The 5,060-nt window shown below is 50.9% G+C and overlaps 1 pseudogene; it reads right to left on the bottom strand.

The window, feature by feature from the left end:
- Positions 1-597: 597 nt before the first annotated feature.
- Positions 598-2,749, bottom strand: LOC139055414 (uncharacterized; annotated as a pseudogene).
- Between the last annotated feature and the right edge of the window lie 2,311 nt (positions 2,750-5,060).

Genomic DNA, 5,060 nt, shown 5'->3' with positions numbered 1-5,060 from the left:
TGCACAAAATACGTAACGTAAATGAAGGTAGCACACAATCAAATTCCTATATCCGCCCTGTCCCACCATAAAAAATCATGATCTCGCAAGAAAGCTCTATTAAAATTATTAACACCAAAGCCTGATGCAGGAAAGAAAACAGTCTAGTGTAACGAAGGGCAGCCTGCATATTCATTTATTCATTTAGTACCCACAGCGCCCATTCAGGCATTACAGCGGGGGGGGGGGGGGTACACATGAAAAACAAGCATAAAAATTGCAGGTTTGCATAAATTTTTGTAAGTCGACAACACATTATTATAGGCCGACAAAAAAAAGCACACAGGCAAGTTGCACCCAGCCATGTCGGACACAGGCACGTTGTATATGTCACATTTGAAAAAAAAACGAGTACATAAATCACAATGATTACAGAAACTCAGAATGAAAAAGCAAAACGAAAAAAATCGAATAATAAGTGAGAGAGAGAGAACAACTTTAGTGAAAATGCCTGCAGAGTCGGTTAGCCTCCCTCCACGCAGGGAGGTCAAGCTTTTACCGCGACGCGGCCACTACGTCAGTCTCGTGCATTGTGCTACTCGAGGTCTGGGTTCCTCGCTACTTCCGCGGGTCCGAGAGGGCCGCCGCCCCCTTCCTGGGGGCGCTGCCCCCCTTCTCCTCGGTTACGCGCGGTCGCTGCCTCTAAAGGGCTGCCGAGACCTGCTGGAGGACCTTGAGTTGTGTCTCTTTTTCATAGCCCCTCGTTGCAGCCTCTAGCTGCAGCGGGATCGTCGTCTTCTCGCTGGCTTCTCACGGATTTATGCTACAGTCCTAAGGGATGTGAGCCGCAGTGGCTCTCTCCTTCGCGCACAGTCTACACACGTCATTCGCGTACACGCTCGGACACACGTGCTTAGCTAGCACCGGCGTGAGCAGGGAGCCCGTCTGTAATTGTCTGTATAACACTGCCTCCTTCCGGGTAAGCCCCGGTGAGGTGGCGGCATAGTCTGTCTGTTAAGTCTGTACCACTTCACTATTTCGTTGAAGGTGGTCATGTTGTCCTTGGCACTGCACCGCGACCAACACTCAGAGTCGGCCGTGCCTGCAGCTGCGCGGTTGGTTAGACCTCGCGCGGCCGAGTTCGCCGTCTAGTTGTGGTTCACGTTCCCGCGTTCCGACACGTCACTAACCATGTGGGCCGGAAACCTCTTGATCACCACAGCACTTTTGCGTGCGATGTCTTCGGCCTTGCGCAATATGAGCGCGGCCTCACTACATACCATACCCTTGGCGTAGTTATTCACTGCCGTTCTGGAGTCACACAACACTGTAGTGCATCCGGGGTCGGAGACAGCCAAGGCGATGGCCACCTCCTCCGCCCGGTGCGCCTCACGAGTCCGGACGCTCGCTGGGGTCTTCGTTGCACCCGTCGATGCCCCGACAGCCACCACCGCGTATGCATCGCTGCTCCCTCGATACTCCGCCGCGTCCACGTAGATGGCGCCTTCTTCTCTGGGATGGAGGTCCACGAGAGCCCTGGCCCTCGCCAACCTCCGCTCCTTGTTGTGCTCCGGGTTCACATTCCTCGGGGTCGGGCAGACTCTGAGCTTTCTGTTGATGCTATCCGGTATAGGTACGTCTTTCTGCTGCTTGCCTTCCCTCGGCTCGAGGCCAAGGTCCCGCACTATCTGTATTCCGGTTCTCGTTTCAGAGAGACGCTCGAGTTGCGCCGTTCCCTGTGCTTCGGTTATTTCGTCCAGCGTGTTGTGGACTCGCAGCGCCATGAATTTTTCGGTGCTCGTGCTCCCAAGGAGACCGAGTGCCGCCTTATACGTCTTGCGTATGGTGGCGTCTATCTTGTTACGTTCGCTCGGCCTCCAGTTGTGGAAGGCGGCCACGTACGTTATGTGGCTAACTGCGAAGGATTGAACGAGCCTAGTCAGGCTCTCCTCCTTCATCCCCGCTCTTCTATTGGACACCCTCTTGATGAGCCTCATTGCCGCGGCCGCTTTGCCTGCGAGCTTGTAGACCGTTTCACCGTTGACTCGGTTTCGCTGGATGAGCAGCCCGAGCACTCTAATCTTCTCGACCTCCGGTATTACTTGTCCTCCCGCTGTCTTGACCGTTATCTTGGGACGCCCGTACTTGACTTCCATATTCTTTCTTTTCCTGCCCGCTCCTGTCGGTGAAATCACCAGCAGTTCTGACTTGGTCGGAGAGCAAACAAGTCCAGACCCGCCCAGCTGCTTCTCGATGGCATTGACCGCTTCTTGCAGCATTGTCTCGATGTGTCGTCGCTTCCTCCCGGTACCCATAGCGTAACGTCGTCGACGTAGATGGTGTGACGGACTCCCACTACTCTTTCTAGCCGGTTGGCCACCCCGATCATCACGAGGTTTAAGAGTAGCGGGGAGATCACCGAACTCTGCGGAGTTCCGACGCTGCCCAGCTTCTTCTCTTCGAGCTGCAGGTCTCCCACGCAGATTTCGGTGGTCCGTTCCATCAGGAAGTCTTTTATGTACTGGTATGTCCTTCTGCCCATGTTTAGCCTGGATACTTGGGCCAGGATAGCCGAGTGCCTCACTTTATCGAAGGCGCTCTGCAAGTCCAGCCCGAGTATGGCCCTGTTGTCCTTGGTGCCCGTCGTATCGTCGATGATCTCGTTCTTCAGTAAGATCATGGCGTCTTGCGTCCCGAGCTTCTTCCGAAACCAGATGATGGAATGTGGGTAAAGCTCCGATTCTTACAGGTAACGCTGCCACCTGTTCATGAGAACGTGCTCGAGGACCTTTCCCACGCACGATGTAAGCGAGATCGGCCTGAGGTTTTCCATGTTGGGCGGCTTGCCAGGCTTGGGGATGAGGATCGCCTTGGCTTCTTTCTATTGCTAGGGCAGCTTTCCTTCTTGCTAGCACTTGTTGTAGAAGTTCGTGAGCGTTTCGATGGCCGCTTCGTTGAGCTTCTTGAGCGCTCTGTTGGTCACTCGATCGGGACCCACGGCGGACCTGCCATTGAGATCTTGCAGGGCGACTCTGATGATGATGATGATGTGTGGTTTTTTGTGGCGCAAGGGCCAGGTTTGGCCAAAGAGCGCCATGACAAGTGTTAATGTTGACGGTGTATTATGAAGATGTGACATGGCTGTAGAGTGGCCTAAAAATATTCGCTGTAAAGTGCGTAAAATCTACGCACTATAAAATTATGGCGATGACTAATGAATACTATGAACATTAAAATCCATCGTACAAGAATGATGCAAAATATAAAATGTATAAGATGGTAACATTACTTGGAGCACTGCTGCCTCGCCAGAGCCCTTGAAAACAAGGGTCTAGAGGCATGTGCTATACCAAGGAGCTATCACAGCGGCGTCCTCTGAAGAGAGGACCCGCTATGAACATGTAGGGCTAAAAACATGCAAGACAACATCTTTCAGAAAACTCAGGACTGCGTTGGTGTCAAATAATGGTTCTTGGCCGAGTAACATAACAGGATGAAGGGGGATGCGCTGCCGGTAGGCTAAGGGAAAATGTTTCTTTCTTTCATATTCGGCTTCCCGACACTCCAGGAGGACGTGGAGGACGGTCAGCCTCTCCCCGCATCTACCGCAGGTTGGAGGATCATTTTCAGTGAGTAAATAGTTATGCGTGCCAAATGTGTGTCCTATTCTCAGACGACAGAACAGGACATCTGTTCGGCGTGATTTTGTTACAGAGGGCCAGAATCCTAACTGTGGCTTGATCACGTGGAGCTTATTATTTGTTTCCGCGTCCCATAGGCGTTGCCAGTGGTTGCGTAGTTTCCTCCGTAAGAAGGGCTTCAGATCCGTGACAGGAACTGCAGCGGTGGGATTAGCAGAATGCCATGCAACTGACGTGGCCATCTGGTCCGCCAGAACATTACCTTCGATGGCCCTATGACCTGGCACCCAGCATATAATCACATACTGGTTAGATGCATATGCTTCACATAAGACGGAATAGAGTTCAATTATTACAGGATTTTTGTGCTTGCAGAACGATATCAAAGCCTTCACAACACTTAGGGAGTCCGTATATATAACTGATTTTTTGAGTTTTGATTTCCTTATATGCTTCACGGTCGACAATATTGCGTAGGCCTCAGCCGTGAAGATACTAGTTTCCGGATGCAGTGCGTCGGATTCCGAGAAGGATGGCCCGACGGCTGCATAGGACACCCCGTCATGTGACTTCGATGCGTCTGTGTAGAACTCCGTGCAGGAGTGTTTGTGCTGGAGTTCCCGGAAATGCATTTGGATTTCGATATCTGAAGCGTGCTTTGTAACTTGAACGAAAGATGTGTCGCATTGTATCAGCTGCCACTCCCAAGGAGGTAGCAGCTTGGCTGGATGCATTAGGGGGAGCTCGAGGAGTGGGACATGCATTTGGTCACTAAGCTCCCTCACACGCAGCGAGAAAGGCTGTCTTACGGAGGGACGATTGCGAAAGAGTGTAGCATATGTCATGTCATTAATGGTATTAAAACAGGGATGTTGTGGATTTGAGTGGACTTTCAGAAAATATGTTTGGCTAATGTATGTTCTCTGCAGATGAAGTGACCACTCATTTGATTCTACATATAAACTTTGTATGGGACTCGTTCTGAAAGCGCCTGTGGCCAGTCGGATTCCTAGATGGTGGACCGGATCTAGCATCTTTAGCGCGCTCGGGGCTGCAGAATGATAGATCACGGCACCATAGTCTAGTCGTGATCGAATGAGGCTCTTATAGATATTCATTAGACACTTCCTGTCACTACCCCACGTAGTCTGGGATAGAAGTTTCATTAGATTCATTGTTTTCAGACATTTTTGTTTAAGATATTTAATGTGGGGGACGAAAGTGAGTTTGTAGTCAAGTATGACACCCAGAAATTTGTGTTCATTGTTTACAGGTATCTGCTGTCCACGCAGTTCTATGCAAGGATCTGGGATAAGTCCTCTCTTTCTTGTAAAAAGAACACAAGAGCTTTTGTTAGGATTGATCTTAAACCCATTCTTGTCTGCCCACATTGACACTTTGTTCAGGCCATGCTGTACCTGTCTCTCGCAGACTGCGAGG

The sequence above is a fragment of the Dermacentor albipictus genome, chromosome 2, assembly GCF_038994185.2.
Source record: "Dermacentor albipictus isolate Rhodes 1998 colony chromosome 2, USDA_Dalb.pri_finalv2, whole genome shotgun sequence".
NCBI classification, from domain to species: domain Eukaryota; kingdom Metazoa; phylum Arthropoda; class Arachnida; order Ixodida; family Ixodidae; genus Dermacentor; species Dermacentor albipictus.
Note: the sequence above shows the minus strand (reverse complement) of the source record. Positions and strands in the feature narration are given on the sequence as shown.